The sequence below is a fragment of the Tachyglossus aculeatus genome, unplaced genomic scaffold (genome assembly GCF_015852505.1).
Source record: "Tachyglossus aculeatus isolate mTacAcu1 unplaced genomic scaffold, mTacAcu1.pri scaffold_176_arrow_ctg1, whole genome shotgun sequence".
Classification (NCBI taxonomy): domain Eukaryota; kingdom Metazoa; phylum Chordata; class Mammalia; order Monotremata; family Tachyglossidae; genus Tachyglossus; species Tachyglossus aculeatus.
The window spans coordinates 127,505-150,179 of NW_024044897.1; the positions used below are offsets into that span (position 1 = coordinate 127,505).

At 48.4% G+C, this 22,675-nt stretch overlaps 1 pseudogene; it reads left to right on the top strand.

Moving 5' to 3' along the window:
• The first annotated feature begins 3,212 nt into the window (after positions 1 to 3,212).
• LOC119923339 lies at positions 3,213 to 7,948 on the top strand (annotated as a pseudogene).
• The last annotated feature ends 14,727 nt before the right edge of the window (positions 7,949 to 22,675 follow it).

Below are 22,675 nucleotides of genomic sequence, written 5' to 3' on the forward strand. Positions count from 1 at the left end.
AGAATAAATATGTACAAATAAAATAAATAGAGTAATACGTACAAACATATATACATATGTACAGGTGCTGTGGGGAGGGGAAGGATGTAAGGCAGGAAGGAGGGGGAGAAGAAGGAAAGTCACACAGATGACAACTGGTGGAGCTGGGATTTGAATCCACGACCTCTGACTCCAAAGCCCGGGCTCTTTCCACTGAGCCATGCTGATTTTCTCAAAGGAACACCTTCTCAAATCCCAGCCACAACAAGAAATCGAGTTGTGGGTCGAGATACCAAGCAGTCCCCTTCCCATCACCGAGAGGAGACTCGGGGACCCACGTTATTTAAGTCAGTTCCAGTTGTTACCGGATCTGTGACTCGCCCACGCCTCTTCTGAGGCTGGAGGGGACAGAAGCCTTGTACATTCTTCCTAGCCCTGGCAGATTTATCGATTAGCCAATTAGGCCTAAGGTGGCAAATGTTAGGAGGCTCCAGATACCTGCACTGGATTTCAACATCTGGGGGACTACCTCTGGACAGACTTCTGAACTGCTACCACGTTAATTCATTCATTTAATCGTATTTACTGAGCGCTTACTGCGTGCAGAGCACTGTTCTAAGCGCTCAGGAAGTACAAGTCGGCAACATATAGAGATGGTCCCTACCCAAGGACGTGCTCACCGTCTAGAAGTCTAATCCAACCACTGATCCTAGCCCATCCTGACTGCTCTATCAGCCGCCTTGCTGATCTCCCTGCCTCCTGTCTCTCCCACTCCAGTCCCTACTTCACTCATTTTTCACTCCCTCAGCCCAGATCATTTTTCTACAAAAACCTTCGGTCCAGGTTTCTCCAGACAGAACTTCCAGCGGTCGCCCATCCACCTCCACATCAAACCGAAACGCCTTACCAGTAGCTTTAAGCCCTCAAGCACCTTGCCCCCTCCTATCTAACCTCACTGATTCCCTAGTACAACTCACTCCGCTCCTCCAAAATCAACCTCTTCACCGGTCCGTGATGTCGTCTATCTTACCGCCGGCTCCTCGCCCGGGTCCTGCCTCGGATCTGGAACTCCCTTACAGTGTTCTGCACACAGTAAGTGTTCACTGACTATGATGGATTGGTTGCTTTTCAGATCTCCCCAATTTGTGTCTCTGGTGGCTAAAGACAACAGTGTATATGACTGGCCTTCAGCCAAGGAAGCAGAGAAGCAGCGTGGCTCAGTGGAAAGAGCCCGGGTTTGGGAGTCAGAGGTCATGGGTTCAAATCCCGGCTCCACCACTTGTCAGTTGTGTGACATTGTGCAAGTCTCTTCACTTCTCTGGGCCTCAGTTACTTCACCTGTAAAATGGGGATTGAGACTGTGAGCCCCCCGCCCCGGGACAACCTGATCACCTTGTAACCTCCCCAGTGCTTAGAACAGTGCTTTGCACATAGTAGTTCTTAATAAATGCCATCATTATTTTTATTATTCCCAAAGAATGAATGAATAACTGCATCTCCTGTACTTCAGGAATGCGCTGTAATGCAGTAGCAAGGGTGGCACCCTTCCCTAGTCCCATTAGGTCATTTCATTCACTCATTCATTAATTCAATCGTATTTATTGAGCGCTTACTGTATGCAGAGCTCTGTACTAAGCGCTTGGGAAGTCCAAGTCGGCAACATCTAGAGATGATCCCTACCCAAGGGCGGGCTCACAGTCTAGAAGGGGGAGACGGGCAACAAAACAAAACATATTAACAAAATAAAATAAATAGAATATGTACAAGTAAAATAAATAAATAGATTAATAATGGTACTTTCCAAGCGCTTAGTCCAGCGCTCAGCACCCGGTCGGCGCTCAATAAACCCGACCGAATGAATGAATGAGAGGACGTTACGTCCCCTTTAAGGGCGGCGGGTCCGCCCGACACCACTTCCGGCTTGGGAAGCCCCGCCCCCTCGGCTTCCGGCAGCGCATGAGGAAATTTGTCCCTGGACGCGCGCCGTCGGTGCTCCCTCCCGCGCGGGAACCTTCGCCCTAGGAAGGCCCGGCCCTCGGCGTCCGGAAGCGCGTGAAGAAGTTTGTCCCTGGGCACGCGCCGTTGGCGCTCCTGCCCGCGCAGGAGCGTCCAGTTGCTCCACTTCCGGCTTGGGAGGCTAGACAGCAGAAAACAAAGGGGACGAGAAAGGAGAGCTGAAGGGGAGAGGGAAGATGGCTGAGGGGCAGCAGGGCACAGGGGCAGAGCAGAGCAGCAGAGGATTCAGAAAGAAAGGAGCGGAAAGCAGAGGGGTAGAAAGCAGGGGGCATTCATTCAGTCATTCATTCAATAGTATTTATTGAGCACTTACTGGGTGCAGAGCACTGTACTAAGAGCCTGGACAGTACAACGTCATCAACAACCCGTGCCCAACAATAGGCTCGCAGTCAGGAAGGGTGGAGACAGACAGCAGAAAGCAGAGGGGAAGGGAAAAGAGAGACGAAGGGTAGGGGGAAGAGAGCTGAGGGGCAGAGGGTCTGAGAAGCGAAGGAGCAGAAAGCAGAGGGGTAGAAAGCAGGGGGCATTCATTCATTCATTCAATAGTATTTATTGAGAGCTTACTGTGTGCAGAGTATTGTACTGAGATGTGGGGTTTTTAAGGAGTGGGGGGATGTGCCCAGAATAATTTTTTTAAGAAAATGATCTGGGTAGATGATTGAAGGTTGAAGGCAGGGAAGTCAGAGAGAAGGCTTCGGCAGCAGTCAGACAAATTTCATCTACGGGAAGAAGGCACTATATTGCAATTAATGCATCCATCCAGTAGTACACATTGAATGCCTGACGTATTCAGAGTACTATACTCTATGCAGTTACTGTGGTTGTTCTCACTATGTGCTAGCCGCTGGGGCAGAGATAAAATAATCAGACTGGAAAGAGTACCTTTTTCCCACAGAACTCATAGTCAATGAAGGAGGCAGGACAAGAATTGAATTCCCCTTTTACAGGCAACAGGCCCAGAGAAGTTAAGTGACTTGGTCAAGGTCACCCAACAGACAAGTGGCAGAACCAGGATCTGAACCCAAGTTTTCTGTTTCCCAGCCCTGTGCTTGTTCAAAATAGGCCACACGGTCTCCCTTGTCTCCAAGCTGTGATGTCCTGTGGAAGAAGGGGAAAAGCAAGCTGAACTGATAGATTGACACATCTGTTTTTCATTTTCTGAAGCCAGAATCAGAGCCAGAGCTATGCTTTTCTAACCTGCCTGCCTGTTGGTGACCATGGCCTACAAGATCCACCCAGGATCTGTCTCAATAAAGAAGTCCCCATTTGGACTCTCACGATACCGGGCCTTCCCTTATGACTAATTACCAAAGAACGACCCCCTCTCACCTCGGCATTTCCAAATTGAGAACCAGATTGATCTGGCCAAATTCCCAACCTCAGACTTGAAAGCTCAGCTCAACTCTTTCCGGATGCTTTGCACGGTAGACTCTGCTTATTTTCAACAAATGTTTTCTAAAAAGCAAATGTGAGTCAATGAATGGTTGATTTGGTTAGAATAAGTAATTTGACTCTCATTTCAATTAGGACGTTGACAATTCTTCATTGGCACGCCTTGCTCTCAAGCGGAAAGTCAAATCCTTCCAAGAAGAGATAGTCTTCTTGAAGAAACTTCACGACGGGGTAATGGGCTTCCTCTTAATCGGAGAATGTAAATTAAGCCGATCTAATCAGGGAAGCCAGCAGGAACTGGATATTCTCTACTTATTCTTCACCAGGAAATCCAGGAGCGGCAGGCCTAGATTCAGGAACAGCACATCCAAATCGATGTGGATGTGGCTATGCCCGATCACACTGCTGCCCTGCGTGATGTTCGCCAGCGGTACCGAAATGTGGCTGCAAAGAACGTCCATGAAGCTGAAGAATGGTACAAATCCGAGGAGGTGTGACTCTAGGGGAAGGTGTTCTCTGAGGGCAGAACCCTAAACCAGCTCTCTGGGGATTAAACCAAGCAGTTGGCACAGGTCATCTGCCTGGAGAGGGGGTGCAGGGATTGGGGGTACGGTGCATGCATGCATACACTCATTTCATCAAACCGGCAGGCAGGGGGTAGGGGCTCCCTCTGGAAGTAGCCGTGGCATGCACAGGACTCACCTATTTCCCTAGATGGGTTTCTCAGGACCACGCTGTATGCTACGGGAGGTGGCACTGGTGACTGGAGGAGAGTGGAATAGGGAATTCATTGGTGATCCAGCTTTCCAGTTGACAGCTGACTGGTCTTCTGTCCTCTTGGGACCAAGGGGCTGCGATCCACCCTGGGGTTGAGATGTCCACTGTCAATGTTTTCTCAACAGTTTGCTGACCTCTCTGAAGCTGCTAATAGGAACAATGATGCCCTGCGCCAGGCCAAGCAGGAATCAAATGAGTATCGCTGGTAGGTCCAGTCTCTCACTTGTGAAGTGGATGCACTGAAAGGGACCGTGAGTACACGCTGGACGGTGTGGGTGTGGGGGATGAAATACCACAGGTCCACTGTGTTGGCTGAAGTTGGCATTGCAGGAAATTCTCCCCTTTGCTTGGTGATGGCTAACTTAACACCAACAATGGGCTTTGCTCTAATATCCTAGCCTCCTAAATTGGCATCCTGCCCCTTATATGAGGACACCCAACAGACATTTTAAACAGGACTATTTAAACCATTTGACCCATGAACATATATTCCCATAATCCCAAATGTGTTTCTAACCAATGTAGAAGGAATCGGCAATCAAAACTAGTGATTAAAGTCAAGTTTGAAACAAAAGAAGTTTAGGTTTTTAACCAAGTATTAGGATAGCATGAAAGACCAGGTAATTCCTGAACCACACCTCTGGGCCCCGTGTCTTTGATTATTTCTGCTTGACTGACTGTCAACTTGGAACACAATGGTTCATTCTTCTGTCCACGATTACTTGGAATAGTCAATTGGCAGGTGGCTTAAGAATGCTTCTGCAAGCGTTTGGACATACACTTTAGAGAAGCAGCGTGTCTCAGTGGAAAGAGCGTGGGCTTTGGAGTCAAAGGTCATGGGTTCAAATCCCGGCTTCACCAACTGTCAGCTGTGTAACTTTGGCCAAATCACTTAACTTCTTGTGCCTCAGTTACCTCATCTGTAAAATGGGGATTAAGACTGTGAATTCCCCGTGGGACAACCTGATCACCTCGTAACCTCCACAGCGCTTAGAACAGTGCTTTGCACATAGTAGGTGCTTAATAAATGCGATTATTATTATTATCTGGCACCATGTTCATGCTGAGAAACCTCTGCCTCTCCATGGACCACAGAATGGGGCCACACTGGGTTGGGCAGCATCGCTCGGTGCACCAGGTCTTTGATGAGGTCATAGCCAAGCTCCTACTCTTCTCTTGCAGAACGAATCTCTGGAGCGCCAGATGCGTGAGATGGAGGAGAACGTTTCGGTTGAAGCTGCTAACTACCAAGACACTATTGGCCGCCTTCAGGATGAAATCCAGAACATGAAGGAAGAGATGGCTCACCACCTGCATGAATACCAGGACCTGCTGAATGTCAAGATGGTACTGGATATTGAGATAGCCACCTACCGCAAATTACTGGAGGGGAAGGAGAGCAGGTAAGTAGGGGAGAGGAGTGGGAACCTGGGAGGTGGCCATCTATCCTTAGGGTTGCCTGGTAACAACTTAATGCGATCTGTCTTTTTACAGGATTACCCTGCTGGTTCCAAGCTTTTCTTCCTTGAACCTGAGAGGTGAGCACTGCCATTTCATTTCCAGGGCTTGGTAGCTTCCTTATGGGAAGCACAGAAGTTTCCTTCTGATCAGAAAAAGCCCTAAGCACTCCTAAGTGCCGAGACCTGTGTTTGGGGAAGCTGGAACTCCCTTGGAATAATGGGGGGGTTGTCTCTAGTTGAAGCTGCAGTGGATTTAGGGGAAGCCCCAGCAGTGGGGGTAGGGGTGGCAGAGAGAGGGTGAGTTCGTCTCTTTCATCCAAACTGCAACAATCAACCCTCCCTCAAATCTGGCAGGCAAGGTGATTATGCTTCTACTGGGTCAAACTAGAGAAATCTCATCACTCACACAGTTCCTACTAAAGCAGGGGTGTCTGTCACACCATGCATAGGGTGACTGTGGCCCACATGGTGAAGTGCATAGCCCATGGGCCTGAGAGTAAGATGGCCATGGGTTCTAATCCCAGCTCTGCCACTTATCGGCTCAGTGACCTTGGGCAAGTCACTTTTCTTCCCTGTGCCTTTATTACCTCATCTGTAACATGGGGATAGAGACTGTGGGCCCCATATGGGACAACTCGACTTGCTTCTAACTTCCCAGTTCTTAATACAGTGCCTGACACATAGTAAGCACTTAACAAATACCATGATAATAATAGAATGTGTCCCTCCTAAAATTTAGACTTTTTTTACCTAATTAGCCAGTCACATGATTTATTAGGACAAAAGGAACAAGTCTGAATCAAGATGTACCCTGACTAAATCTACCCCACACTTTCTGAAGAGTTTACTCTGCTAAATACCAATGTTCTCATTGACTTGATCACTGGCTACCCCTAGACTTGTAACTGTTCATTTTTGTGGGCAACAAAGTTGATTAAACTGTTTTTTTTTTTTACTTTTTTATTACTGCCCAAAAATCCCTATTTCATCAATAGCTATTCACTTTTGTAATCAATAGTTCACACGGCCTGTGTACATGGATTGCTGATCATGAAGCCTATATTGGCAACTCTTAAAACCTCCCAGGGCACTGAGATTGTGCCTGGTGAAAGAGAAAGATTCTCAACAGGAGTAAACACAAGACTCTTAATCCTGTGTAGTGAACTCTTGGGTGATATGCAGGGACCATTAAACTCTCATTTTGACAAATTGCTATTCTCATCTTTCAGAAACCAACATTGACTCCCACTCTCTGGTGGACACCCATTCCAAGAGAACACTGCTATCAAGACTGTTGAAACTAGGGATGGACAAGTATGTGAATTTCTTAAATCAAGGGGCTGGAGTCGGGGGGAAGAGGAGGGGTCTGCAGAAAGAAGTGAAAGGCCCGTGTGCCACCGTCAATATGCCCCACATCCAGCCAGGGATTACGGGAAAGGACTCTCACTAGTTCAGTTCGCAGGGCTAGCTGGGAAGGGCAGGCATGCTCAGAGGGACATCTTCCTTACCCTGGCGCATCTCTTATCCCTGTTCCAGTACCCATACACATACAAACATTTTGACTCTCTGTAAGTCCAGGCAGTTGACCCTGGCCTGACCCTGAAGACCATTCCCTTGGTAGCCTCTAGCTTCGGGCTGGATTCCAGATGCCTTTTGGCCTCTCCTGCACTGAATATGCTTCTGAAATGTGAATAAGCATTTGTTAGACCCTACTGCCTGAAGGACTTCTTGGAACCACTGGCATTTTCAATTTCTTGGGGGCAGCAGCTCATGCCTGCATGTGAGACTCTGACTGTCCCTCAACCCTGCACCCTTTCTTCTGGGAAATAAAGCTGTCAGAATGGAGAAACCAAGCTTCTCTAAGGGAAAATGAGGTTCTGCAGGTAGCACCAAGGTAACATGCATGAGTTATCTGATTAGGTTTCTAAATCTCATACCTCTGCCATCAGGCAGTTGTTCACTCATTACCTGGTCCTTCTCCTCAACTTGCTGTTCACAGGTCATCAACAAAACATCCCAACACCACGATGATTTAGAGTGAAAACTTTCATCGATGCCCAGTGCAGCAACACCTTACCAGCAAGCAAAAGAATTTGACCAAATCCTAAAACACCTTTCAAGTGCCTTCTGCAGTTTTTCAAGAGTGCAAGACCATCCTGGATAGGTAGAAAGAATAGGTTTGAAGTCTTATGAACACCTACCTCTAGAGACGTTTACAGAAAAGCCTAGTTTACAGCGGAATCTTGTGCTGCAGTACTTTTGTAAAGTGTTTTTCAGAATCATGAAACTGCCTCTTTCCAGCCAGTGTCTGACCGAACTGTTACTGCTTCAATAAACTCTTTGAAAAAATATCCTGTGATCATTTTTTTTTTCAAATTTTGGCCAGGCCTCGGGCAAGTCCTCCTTGTCCTGTTTTCCTCCCTGTATTGCATGCTAGCACAGTCCCCCTCCGCCACCCTACACAATAGAACAGAATGTTCTTTTCCCTTGGGCTTGCGGAGTATGGTTCCTTCCAGACTACAGTATACTCCTGGGCTCTGTGCTCCTGATTTGCTGCCACAACTAGTCAATTGTGTACTCTAGACCAGCTGAAGGCTAGTTAGTTCCTCATAAAGCAACAATGAGCCATTAATTTGGCTCTGAAAATATTTTTTAAACCTGAACCTGGCTGCTGCTTTAGCCCAACGATGAGAATTGAGCTGCTTTGCATTACTGAATTACAAATAATCATTCAGAGGATGCCTCTGGCTGGTGAGGGGGGAGTCGGGGAGGCTATGACCTGCTTATGAGGGAAATTCTGAGCACACGTAGGTACTGCTGTGGAGAGTGGACAGCTATTGATCTTGCACCCATCTCCTGTGATAAAGGGACAGCAGGCTTTCAGCATAAATGTTCCCAGATTTGGACCAAGTGTGGAAAGAAAATGAATGTGGCCACTTTGCCGATGTTGTGATGCAGAAGAGAGTAGGAGAGGAGAAAAAGAAGGTCAAGGAAGGCCTCTTGTAGGAGATGTATCTTCAATAAGGCTTTGAAGGTGGAGAGAGTAGTTGTCTGTCAGATATGAATAGGGAGGGCATTCCGGGCCAAAGACAGGATGTGGGTGAGAGGTTTGCAGCAAAGATAGAGGAAATCGAGGTACAGTGAGTAGGTTGAGGAGCAAAGTGTGCAGGCTGAATTGTAGTAGGAGAGTAGCAAGGTGAGGTAGGAGGGGGCAAGTAACTGAGTGCTTTAAAGCCAATGGGGAGGCGTTTCTGTTTGATGCGAAGATGGGTGGGCATTCACTGAAGGTTCTTGAGGAGTGGGAAAACATGGACTGAACGTTGTTGTAGAAAAGTAATCCGGGAAGCAGAGCGAACTATTATGGACTGTGGTGGGGAGGGACTGAAGGTAGGGAGGTCAACAGGGAGGCTAATACACAAATCAAGGTGACCTCATGGGTCGATGAGGACAGAGTTCAACACTTCGGGCTGGCCTGGAGGCTGAACCTGGCCCTTGCCCTAGATGGAGCCAGACACTCTCCTAGTCCCACTCCTAGGGCCTGGACCAACCTCATACCCTTCCAAAAGGGTCTCTTTCCCGTGGAGTTGTTCTTTGGTTTAAAGATGATGCTTCTGATGGTGAAAGGGGATCCATCTGTGGGGAGTCATAATGAGAATCTTCCTTCCCCTTTTCTGGTCAGAACAATACAAGAGCACCAAGAAATCCTGATGTCCCGTTGCCTGTATCCAGTTTGAGATGGTGATTACATCTCTCATCAAAAGCTGCACGGAAACATTTATGTAGTCATAAAGACTGGGATTAGAACAGGACAATCAGATGCAATGCTTTACATGTGTTAGGCTGTTCACCCAGTGTAATGTAATGACATTTTACAGAGTATTTTGCTGGAACCAGCTGGAAAGTAAAGTGTTTCTCTAGGGAGACCCTGATCACTCTGCTTTTCTTCAGAGCTGTCACATTTATCTTCCTGGTCCCTCTGAACATAGGCACAATTTCTGAGATGTAGGAGCAATCAAGGCAGAGCGAGTCAGATACTGAAAATTAAAGGAATTCTCCCTCCTTTCCCAACACTTTCTGCCAACAGTTACCAACTCAAGGGTCCCTAGCTGGGCAGATTAATGGAGGTACTTTGGGAGCTGCAGTCCTAGAATAAGTGGCATAAAGGAGTGAGAGGGAGACAGCTCAAAATCACCTCCCAGGGACATGCAACTTGAGCCATTCCCACTACAGGTAGTAATCTTAATCATACCAACATGGCTACTGCTTAGGACACTACTAAGTTGGCATCCAAACAGGACCTTCTCAAGATGACTTTGACACATGCATAGTAGTAGAGGGGATGAGGAGGAGATGAACCTAACCAGGAGTCCTCATTGCCCTACATCACCTCCCCACCTTGGACACCTACATTCCCTCAGACACTACCTGCTGCAGCCATCTTTGGTTTCTTCTGCAATTCTCTGGTCTGCGAAGATTAGGTTGGCTGATGAGGGGGCATAGGGAGAGGCCATGCCTGGAGCCTAGGTACTACGTGGCAATCGATCTGGTCCTGGCATGATTCTGACTCTCCTGCCACTGCCAGCCCACCTGTTAGGATGGGCATGCTGTGAGAGGAGTCTGGATGCCTTCCAGAGCCAACAGGTGAGATATGGTTGTTGTGAACCACTCTACCTCCCCTCCTAAACTGGTCCGGGTGAAATCTGCTGGAGGGCATCATGGAGAGTTTCAGGGAGCACATGTTTGTCTTCAGATTGTAGGAGCACAGGCATTGACTTGTGCTCCTGCAGATCACCTCCAGAGTTTCCTTATTTCATTCTTATATTCACATGCTCATTCGCTCTTTCTCTCTCTCTTTCTCTCTTTCTTTCTCTTTCTCTCTCTCTTCCTCTCCCTCACCCTCTCTCTTTCTGACTCACTCTCCCACTAATTCTTTCTCTTCTGTCTCTGCTCCATGGCCAACTTAGAGTTAGTCATTCAGCCAGTCGATCGTATTTGAGTGCTTAGTGTGTGCAGAGCACTGTACTATGTGCTTGATAGAGTACAACACAACAATATAACAGACACATTCCCTGCCCAGAAGGAGCTTAAACTCTAGAGGAGGAAATAGACTTTAATATAAAAACTAAAATTACAGATACGTACATAAGTGCAGTGGGGCTTGGATGGGGGATGAATAAAGGGAGCAAGTCAAGGCAGCACAGAAAGGAGTGGGAAGAGGTAAGGAATGCTTCATCAGGGAAGGCCTCTTGGAGGAGAAATGCCGTCGATAAGACCTTGAAGGTGGGGAGAGTCTTTGTCTGTCAGATATGAACAGGGAGGGCATTCCAAACCAGAGACAGGATGTGGGCAAGAGGCTGGCGGGGAGAGAGACAAGATAAAGGTACAGTGAGAAAGTTGGCATTGCAAGAGCAAAGTGTGTGGGTTGAATTGTAGTAGAAGAGTAGCAAGGTGAGGTAGGAGGAGACAAGGTGATTGAGTGCTTTAAGGCTGATGGTAAGGAGATGCCCTATCACAGGGAAAGCATGTTTAGTGAGAGAGTCAAAGATACAGAGCTGAGTTTAGGTCAAAGTGAAGTTCACCAGGGACAGATGGTGCTCAAGCCTTCCCCTTTCCCCTCTGCTAAGCAGGGTCCTCCCGTCTCCTCTTTCCCTTGCAGACCTTCCAGCCAGACAGCAGTGACAAAATGCTACTTGGCCCCAGTTTCCCCGTTACATATGAGGCCTAATCAGATGTATGGAAGGAGCCAGCTTCATTTCACTCCATGGGCCAGCGGGGCAGGAAGGTGAGAGAAAGTCTCTCCATTTAGGGGTAAGAAAGTGACTCTCAGGTGACTGAGGAGAAAGGGGAAGCAAATTAGATTTGGCTGCTTTCTGATGCCCAACCTGTTCCATGGCTCTTAGGCCTGGACACCCCCACCCATTCTCTAGACCTGATGTCTGGACAATCACCAACCATTTCCTGGGAAGGGCAGGAGCCTGACAGAGATAAAAGGGAGCAAGGGCAGAAGGAGGGAGGGGAGAACTCTGACTCTGGATTCATGATAGAGGAGGAGGAGAGGCTTGGTAAGTGCAGCGTTGTATAATGATGTCACAGGCGCTGTGGGAGCCCCCAAATTGAATACCCCTGTGAGCATGGGGATCTTTATCTGGACCTGTCCCCCAGATAAATCTTTTAGTTGGAGTGAGCTCTATGTACTTGGGCAAAGTGCACATGTAGCACCATCTCAGCTTACTGCATGCCTAGTATATTCCATGTCTACTTGCCTTGTATTGGTGAAGGCCCACCAAAGGCCCTTCTGTCTGCTGCGCAGTGGTTGCAACAAGCCAGGAGTGAGGAAAAGGTGCAGCATCCTGTAAAGTGTCTGTGAGAATTTTTCATTCAAAACCCAATCTGGCCTTTACCCTGTTGTTAATTGAGGATCCCATAACTGATATACAAAGTATTGGTTATTAGAAGGGGAAGCCATTGACTTTGATTGGCAGGGTTATAGAGGCAGGGGAAATGGACTGGATAGCCCTAATTTGATGGCTCTTGCACAGCTCTCAAGTTACTCACCCCAGCCCATGTGGAGGATACGAGATGAAGGCTAAAAGTTTTGGAAATGGACAAATGGGGGACAAACAATGTGTGAAGTCCAGACCTAACTGTGGCTTGCTTGGGCGCCTTCAGCTATAGGAGAATCATCATGCTGGTAGAGGGGTCTCGGCCCTTAGTGGCCTTCTCAACCTGTCATTGGCCAGAGGGACATTTAGGGGTAGGCTGTGTCCTATGAGCACTGGAAGCCATAGTGGCTGATGCTATTCTGATGTGGCAAAACAGATGATGATGATGATGATGATGATGGTATTTGTTAAGCGTCTACTATGTGCCAAACCCTGTTCTAAGTGCTGGGGTAGACACAAGGTAATCAGGTTTTCCTCATGGGGATCATAATTGTCTGCTGTGTGACCTTGGGCAAGTCACTTCACTTCTCTGGGCCTCAGTTACCTCATCTGTAAAATGGGGATTGAGACTGTGAGCACCACATGGGACAGGGACTATGTCCACCCCGATTTGTTTACATCCACTCCAGCACTTAGTACAGTCCCTGGCACATAGTTAAGCGCTTAACAAATGCAATAATAATAACAACAATAACAACAATAATAATAATTATTATTATTATCATTAATAATAATAATTAATCCCCATTTTACAGGTGAGATAGCTGAGGCACAGAGAAATGAAGTGACTTGCCCAGATTCAAACAGCTGAGGAGTGGTGGAGCCGGGATTAGAACTCACTACCTCTGACTCCCAAGCCCCTGCTCTTTCCACTAAGCCACGCAGGTCAAGGGAAACCCCCAGGTGAGCCTCAGGAATTCATTTTTGCCTGACATTGCCTACAGCACACACATAGAGAAGCAGCCTGGATCAGTGGAAAAGAGCACGGGCTTTGGAGTCAGAGGTCATGGGTTCAAATCCCTGCTCCACCAATTGTCAGCTGTGTGACTTTGGGCAAGTCACTTAACTTCTCTGTGCCTCAATTACCTCATCTGTAAAATGGGGGTTAAGACTGTGAGCCCCCCGTGGGACAACCCGATCACCTTGTAACCTCTCCAGCGGTTAGAACAGTGCTTTGCACATAGTAAGTGCTTAATAAATGCCATTATTATCATTATTATTATTATTATCATTATTATTATATGACTATCCCCTAAGGCTTGCAACATCCAATCTTTCCACCCTCCTATGACGTCAGGGACACTGGGGCCTCTGTTGGACATTAGACAGGCATCCCCACAAAGTTGTTGAAGGTAGAGCCAGCTGAACACTCCACTGTCCACTAGTGGACAACCAAGCCAGCGCTGGGTTCTGCACGGAGCCCCAACCCAAAAGCCTTGCATAGCAAGGGGCTGGGGGATGTACCAGGCCATGGAAACTGGGATAGGGACAAGGTAAGTAAGTGAACATACTTGTCCTCAACTTCTCCCTGCCCCTTCCTCCTCAATCCTAATTCCCTTCTTGGATGTAACATCTCCTCCAAGAGGCCTTCCCCAATTAAGCCCTTTTTTCCCCTGGCTCCCTCTCCATTCTCCCTTGTCTAGGCACTTGAATCTATGACCTTTGGGCAATTTGATATTCACTCCACCTCCAACCCCCCAATACCTTGTACATTTCTTTAAATTATATATTATGAATTATCTATTTATACTATTATCTGTCTGCCCCTCTGGACTGTAAGTTTGCTATGAGTGGGGAACATTAGCCACTAATTCTGCTGTATTGTACTCTCCCAAGGGCTTAATACAGTGCTCTGCACATAGTAAGTGCTTAATAAATACCACTGACCAGTTTACTTATCCCAGAGTTTGAACTTTCTCCTTCCTAGTGCGCTTCTCAAGAGTTCTGCTCAAGGGACTACGTGTTTTCCTGGGCTTTGGGGAAGTGAATATATTAGTCTGTTAGAGAAAAAGGTATGAGAAGTTGCAACCCATCCATTCCCACATCTTCTCTGCTACTACCACCAGTCCCCATAGGAGTGTTCGAAAGTTTCAGAGGGTGCAGACAAGGTGGGGTGAGAGCAGGGTCCGAAGGTGGAGAAGCAGCGTGGCTTTCTGGAAAGAGCACGTGTTTGACAGTAAGAGGATGAGGATTCTAGTCTCTGATCTGCCACTTGTCTGCTGTGTGTCCTTGGGCGAGCCGATTAACTTCTCAGTGCCGCAGTTACCTCATCTGTAAAATGGGGATTGAGACTGTGAGCCCCATGTGGGACAGCCTGATTACCTTGTATCTAGTCCAGTGCTTAGAACAGCGTGTGACACAGAGTACGCGCTTTACAAATACCATAACAATGGTAATAGTAGCAATGGTTCCTGGCTAGGAGATCTCCACCAAGGGGCAAAAAGTCCCACTAGGACTGAAGGATGGGTGGTCCGATTCAACCTGCCCAACCTGTTTGTGACCAGGCTGCAGGAGCCCAGGATGCTGGGCATCTTAATTGCGTGTGAATCATTGGTTCAACGTGGTGAACGTGGTGAGGCCCAGGCCTACCTGTGATTACTGCTTCCCTGGTGCACCTCCATCTGTCCTAGGACGCATGTGGAAACCCCAGCAGTCGGCGTGTGTACTTGGTTTGAAGACAGTAGGTAGAGAAAATGAAATTGAATGAAGACCTTGCTCTCCTGACAGTAGGGCTCCCTCTGCAGGACTGCAAAGGCAGCAGCCGAGAGGGCCGGGGCAGCCGTTTCGGGGAGTGGAAATTTGTCTGCATCCTGTAACTGACCACAATGGTAACAATTTTGCAGCGTGGTTGCCAATCAGCACCCTGCAATATCCTGAAAGCCAACAGTGGCCTGCTGACTATCTCTGTAGCTGGAAAATGCTGTTTGAATGTGGCGGAAAATCCACAGTCCCTGAAAGACTTAATGAACCATTGGAGGACTGGGAGAGGTTGAGGGTGGCAGTGCCAACAGGAACTATTGGGCTGGTTGAGGTATAAAGTTTAGCATGTGCTAGGCCAGAGTCTTTGGGGGAAACTAATTAAGGTTGAGCAGGAAGGATGAGGTAGGGAAGCTGATGGTAGCAGGAAGAGAGGATTATCTTCAGGGTAAAATAGATTGCGAAGCAAGAACAGGGAAGGTGATTAATCAGTAAAGTAAACAATCTGTGTACAGAGCATTGTACTAAGCTTTGGGGAAAGTACAATTATAATACAGTTGGTAGATATGATCCCTGCCCATAAGGAGGAGGTTACAGTCTCCAAGAGGAGACAGATATTCAAATAAAATTCCTTCCTTCCTCCCTCCCTCCTTCCTCCCTTCCTCCTTCCTTCCTTCCTTCCTTCCTTCCTTCCTTCCTTCCTTCCTTCCTTCCTTCCTTCCCTCCTTCCTTCCTTCCTTCCTTCCTTCCTTCCATCCTTCCTGCCTTCCTGCCTTCCTTCCTTCCTTCCTCTTACTTATTGTACTTGGAAGAGTATAATACAACAGTGAAGAGACACATTCACTGTCCACAACGAGCTCACAGTCTAGTGATAAATACATAAATAAATAAATAAATAAATAAATAAATAAATAAATAAATAAATAAATAAATAAATAAACTACAGAAGTGTGCATAGGTGCTGTGGGGCTGGGAGAGGGCAATGAACAAAGGGAGCAAGTCGGGTGATTAAAAAGGGAGCGGGAGAAGAGGAAAGGGGAGCTTAGTCAGGAACGGCCTCTGCGAGGAGATGTGCCCTCAATAAGGATTTGAAGGCAGGGAGGGTAATTGCCTGTTGAATTTGACAAGAACGGACATTCCAGGCCAGAGACAGGACATGGACGAGAGGTTGGTGCAGAGATAGGTGAGATCAAGGCACAGCAAGAAGCTTAGCATTAGAGGAGCTAAGTGTGCGGACTGGGTTGTAGCAGAAAAGTAGCCAGGTAAGGTAGGGGAGGTAAAGTAATTAAGTGCTTTAAATAATAATAATTAATAATAATTGTTGGATTTGTTAAGTGCTTACTATATGCCAGGCACTGTTCTAAGCGTTTGGGGTAGATAAAAACATAATCGGGTTAGGAACAGTACTTGTCCCACATAGCGCTCACAGTCTTATTCCCCATTTTACAGATGAGGGAACTGAGGTATAGAAAAGTTGTGACTTGTCCAAGGTCACACAGCAGACAGGTGGCAGTGCTTGGATTAGTACCCTCCTGACTCCCATGTCTCTCTGAAATATGGTGATGCACCTCAAGAACGCTAGTCTGCCCAGACTGACCTCAGAAGTGAGAAAGCCCACCTTCTCTGCAGAACCGGGGTGGAGAAAAGGGTATTGGAGCTGGTTAAAATGGGACTGGGGGCAGAAGTCTTTGCTCGCTGGACCGGAGGCCATGGGTCTGGGCATCATTGTGAGAGTGAGCCAGTAAACTGTATTGGTTTGAGATTTTTGCCCTACGGTCTCATCCTGGTTTTGACAGTTATACTGGGGTGATGCATGGGTTCTTTCCCTTTTTTGTGGAGCCCAAAGACCTGGCTCAGCAGCCCACCACCTCTAGAGATGGTCCTGGGACATGGTCCAACACTCTGGAAACTAGCAGGAGAGCCATGAATCAAAATCCTAGTGCCTATGGGGCAGGGGTCTCAGGACCTCACTCGGGCTCTTGGCATTTGTGAAAGTTCTGGCACGTGATTCAGCATCTCAGTGAGGGCCCTGGGACCTGGGCGAGCAACCCCGATCCTGTAGGGATGGTCCTAGGTTCTGATTCAGCACCATAGCCGCAGAAACAAGGGCTCTGAGCCTCAGGTCACTTCCCTGGGACATGTGGGAGGAGTTCTGAGATTAGCACCGGAGAAATGTAAGTAGGAAGGGCCCTAGCACCTCGGAACTATGAGGTTCTGGACTGGGGCTGTGGCCTGTTCTAGAGTGGGGCCACAGTCTGGTCTGTGAGTAGGGCCGTGGCCCGGTATAAGAGGGGCAGTGGCTTGGTCTGTGAGTAGGGATGTGGTCTGATTTGTGAGTGATGCCGAGGCCCAGTCAGTGAGTTACTACGAGGCCCAGTCTGGGAATATGACCTCAATCTGGTCTGTGAGTGGGACTGCTCTCTGGTCTTTCTGAGTGGCCTTGGCCTGGTCTGTGAATAAGGATACGGCCCAGTCTGTGAGTGGGGATCGGCACGAGTCGCCACTCACAGAACAGGTGTCTGCCCCACGTACAAACTGGGCCGCGAACCCGCTTACACACCAGGGCACAGCCCTGCTTGAACAAAGGGCCATGCCACCAGTCACAGACCATTCCATGTCTCTAATCACAGACTGGATGGAGGCCTCACTCACAGACTAGGCCATATCTCCATTCACAGAATGAAGAGCAGCCCAATTCACAGACTAAACTGTGGCTCCATTCACAGATTAGTCAGTCAGTCAGTTGTATTAATTGAACACTTACTGTGTGCAGAGAACTGTACTAACTACATGGAAGAATACAACAATATAACAAACACATTCCCTGCCCACAACGAGCTTAGAAGGGGAGAGAGACATTAATATAAATCTATACATTACAGATACTGACATAGGTGCTGAGGGACTGGGAGGGAGAATGAATGAAGGGAGCAAGTCCTGGTGATGCAGCGGAGAGAGGGAGAAGAGGATAGAAAGGCGTGGTCAGGGGGGGCCTCTTGGAGAAGATGTGCCTTCAAGAAGGCTTTGAAGTGGGAGAGAGTAATTATCTGTTGGCTACAAGGAGGGAGGGCAATCCAGGCCAGAAGCAGGATGTGGGTGAGAGGTTGGTGGTGAGATAGATAAGACAGAGGCACAGTGAGAAGGTTAGCATTAGAGAGAAGCACGTGGGCTGGGTTGTAGTGGGAGAGTAGCATGGTGAGGAAGGAAGGGGCAAGGTGATGGAGTGCTTTAAAGCAATTGGTGAAAGGTTTCTGTTTGATGTGGAGGGGGATGGGCAACCACTGGAGGCTCTTGAGGAAAGGGGAAAAAGTGGCCTAAACATTTTTCTAGAAAGTGTATATGGGCAGCAGAGTGAAGAATGGCTACCAATCAATCTGCGCATTAGGCAGAAACTCCTCACCCTGGGCTTCAAGGCTCTCCATCACCTCGCCCCCTCCTACCTCACCTCCCTTCTCTCCTTCTACAGCCCAGCCCGCACCCTCCGATCCTCCGCCGCTAATCTCCTCACCGTACCTCGTTCTCGCCTGTCCCGCCATCGACCCCCGGCCCACATCATCCCCCGGGCCTGGAATGCCCTCCCTCTGCCCATCCGCCAAGCTAGCTCTCTTCCTCCCTTCAAGGCCCTGCTGAGAGCTCACCTCCTCCAGGAGGCCTTCCCAGACTGAGCCCCTTCCTTCCTCTCCCCCTCGTCCCCCTCTCCATCCCCCCCATCTTACCTCCTTCCCTTCCCCACAGCACCTGTATATATGTATATATGTTTGTACATATTTATTACTCTATTTATTTATTTATTTATTTTACTTGTACATATCTATCCTATTTATTTTATTTTGTTAGTATGTTTGGTTTTGTTCTCTGTCTCCCCCTTTTAGACTGTGAGCCCACTGTTGGGTAGGGACTGTCTCTATATGTTGCCAATTTGTACTTCCCAAGCGCTTAGTACAGTGCTCTGCACATAGTAAGCGCTCAATAAATACGATTGATGATGATGATGATGAAGAATGGACTAGAGTGGGGAGAGTTAGGTGGCTGGGAGGTCAGCCAAGAGGCTAACACAATAATCGAGGTGGAATAGATTGTGATTGGATAAGCATGGTAGCTGTTTGGACGGATATGAAAGTGCAGAATGTAGGGCTGTTGGTTGGACCAACAGGACTTAGTGATGGATTGAATATGTGGGTTGAATGAGAGAGAGGAGTCAAGGCGTTATGGTGTTATGGGCTTGTGAGACAAGAAGCATGGCGATGCCAACTACAGTGATGGGAAAGTCAAGGGAACGACAGGGGAGATCAGACAGTGGCCCCACTCCAAAACCAGACCACGGCCCCACTCACAGACCAGACCACGGCCCCGCTCACAGACCAGGCCATGGCCCCACTTGAACCAGGCCACGTTCATTTAAACAGGGAATGTGTGCAGAGCCAGAGTACCACTTCTATTATTGACGCAGGGGCCCAGCCCGGCACCTGGGTGCCTCATCTGGCATTTTTCAGGGGATGTCGGCAAAGCCAAGGGTGCATCGTCTGGCATCAATTCTGGGACTTTCTGCAGAACCTAGGGTTTCTTCTGTCATTGACAAAAGGACTGTAGGCCGAGTCTGAGTGCCTTTTCTGGCATTTAAAGCAGGTGAGAAGCAGCGTGGCCCATTGGAAAGAGCTCGGGCTTTGGAATCAGAGTTCATGGGTTGAAATCCCGGCGCCACCAATTGTCAGCTGTGTGACTTTGGGCAAGTCACTTCACTTCTCTGGGCCTAAGTTCACTCATCTGTAAAATGGAGATTAAGACTGTGAGCCCCACGATGGGACAACCTGATCACCTTGTAACCTCCACAGCGCTTAGTACAGTGCTTTGCAAGTAGTAAGCGCTTAATAAATGCCATCAGTATTATTATTATTATTTAAACAGTGACGATGGCAGGGCCTTGGTGCCTCTTCTAATGTAGGCAGAGCTTGGGTGCCTTTTCTGGCATTGACACGGGCTGTGTGCAGAGACTGGGTCACTCTAGTGGGATTGACCACCTGTGCTTCTGACCCCATTCCCTCTCATCTTATGAAATCTCTCGCTCCATCCCTTCTCCCCTCCTTAACTTCCATCTTCAACCGCTCACTCTCCACTGGTTCCTTCCCCTCTGCCTTCAAACATGCCCATATCTCTCCCATCCTAAAAAAACCCTCTCTTGACCCCACCTCACCTTCTAGTTATCGTCCCATATCCCTCCTACCATTCCTTTCCAAACTCCTTGAACGAGTTGTCTACACGCGCTGCCTAGAATTCCTCAACAACAACTCTCTCCTCGACCCCCTCCAGTCTGGCTTCCGTCCCCTTCATTCCACGGAAACTGCCCTCTCAAAGGTCACCAATGACCTCCTGCTTGCCAAATCCAACGGCTAATATTCTGTCCTAATCCTCCTCGACCTCTCAGCTGCCTTTGACACTGTGGACCACCCCCTTCTCCTCAACACGCTATCTGACCTTGGCTTCACAGATTCCGTCCTCTCCTGGTTCTCCTCCTATCTCTCCGGTCGTTCTTTCTCAGTCTCTTTTCCAGGCTCCTCCTCCCCCTCCCATCCTCTTACTGTGGGGGTTCCCCAAGGTTCAGTGCTTGGTCCCCTTCTGTTCTCAATCTACACTCACTCCCTTGGTGACCTCATTCGCTCCCACGGCTTCAACTATCATCTCTACGCTGCTGACACCCAGATCTACATCTCTGCCCCTGCTCTCTCCCCCTCCCTCCTGGCTCGCATCTCCTCCTGCCTTCAGGACATCTCCATCTGGATGTCCGCCCGCCACCTAAAGCTCAACATGTCGAAGACTGAGCTCCTTGTCTTCCCTCCCAAACCTTGTCCTCTCCCTGACTTTCCCATCTCTGTTGACGGCACTACCATCCTTCCCGTCTCACAAGCCCGCAACCTTTGTGTCATCCTCGACTCCACTCTCTCATTCACGCCTCACATCCAAGCCGTCACCAAAACCTGCCGGTCTCAGCTCCGCAACATTGCCAAGATCCGCCCTTTCCTCTCCATCCAAACTGCTACCCTGCTCATTCAAACTCTCATCCTATCACGTCTGGACTACTGCATCAGCCTTCTCTCTGATCTCCCATCCTCGTGTCTCTCTCCACTTCAATCCATACTTCATGCTGCTGCCCGGATTATCTTTGTCCAGAAACGCTCTGGGCATATTACTCCCCTCCTCAAAAATCTCCAGTGGCTACCAATCAATGTGCGCATCAGGCAGAAACTCCTCACCCTGGGCTTCAAGGCTGTCCATCACCTCGCCCCCTCCTACCTCACCTCCCTTCTCTCCTTCTACTGCCCAGCCCGCACCCTCCGCTCCTCCACCGCTAATCTCCTCACTGTACCTCGTTCTCGCCTGTCCCGCCGTCGACCCCCGGCCCACGTCATCCCCCGGGCCTGGAATGCCCTCCCTCTGCCCCTCCGCCAAGCTAGCTCTCTTCCTCCCTTCAAGGCCCTGCTGAGAGCTCACCTCTTCCAGGAGGCTTTCCCAGACTGAGCCCCTTCCTTCCTCTCCCCCTCGTCCCCCTCTCCATCCCCCCATCTTACCTCCTTCCCTTCCCCACAGCACCTGTATATATGTATATATGTTTGTACATATTTATTACTCTATTTATTTATTTATTTATTTATTTATTTATTTATTTTACTTGTACATTTCTATCCTATTTATCTTATTTTGTTGGTATGTTTGGTTCTGTTCTCTGTCTCCCCCTTTTAGACTGTGAGCCCACTGTTGGGTAGGGACTGTCTCTATGTGTTGCCAATTTGTACTTCCCAAGCGCATAGTACAGTGCTCGGCACATAGTAAGCGCTCAATAAATACGATTGATTGATTGATTGATTGATTGACACAGGGGCTATTGGCAGAACAAGGGTGCCTCTTCTTGAACATAAACAGGGATTATTTAAGTAGTACCACGTTATTCCAGTCACTATTCTGCCTTGTATCTGCCTCCTTGCTGACCTCCCAGCCTCCTGTCTCTCCCCACTTTAATCCATACTTCACTCTGTGGCCCGGATTGTTTTCTACAAAAACACTCAGACCATGCTTCCCCACTCCCCAAGAATTTCCAGTGATTACCTATCCACCTCTGCATCAAACAGAAACTCCTCACTATTGGCTTTAAAGCATTCAATCCCCTTGCCTCCTCCTATCTCACCTAGCTACTTTCCTACTATAATCCAGTCCACACACCTGGCTACTCTAATGCTAACTTTCTCACTGTATTTTGATCTCTTGCCCACGTCCTGCCCTTCAGTACCTCATATCTGCCCTTCAATACCTCCTCATATCTGACAGGCAATCACTCTCACCTGCTTTAAAGCCTTGACAGCACATCTCCTCCAAGAGGTCTTCCCTGACTAAGCCTTCTAATCCTTTTCATCAGTTACATTCTGCGTCATCTTGACTTGCTCCCCTTATTCATCCACCTACCCAGCCCCACAGCTAAGGAATTTGAGAAAACTTGGTGGCATGCTTGTTAGGCCCCGGCTGTTTCTGTTCGGTTGTTCGGATTTGCATACAAATGATGCAGGGCCAAAGGCGATTGTTCAAATTTCACAAATCCCAGGGTGTAGACAATACAGAAGGGAGAAGGAGCTGGTGTAGACAGTACAGAAGGAAGAAGGAGCTGGAGGAAAGAGGATTTAATCATAGAAGGCCTCTAGGCGGAGCTTTCGGCCCGAGGAGGTCTGCACTTAGGGGGACGAACATGTCTCCTGAGCGTGTTCCAGGATGTCACCATTGGTCCGGGCACCTCCCATTGTGCACTGTTCAAACCCAGAGCCCTCAAGTACATCCTCTGGGGAAGTACATCAAGTATATCCATGGGGAAGCAGCATGGCTCAGTGGAAAGAGCCCGGGCTTTGGAGTCAGAGGTCAGGGGTTCAAATC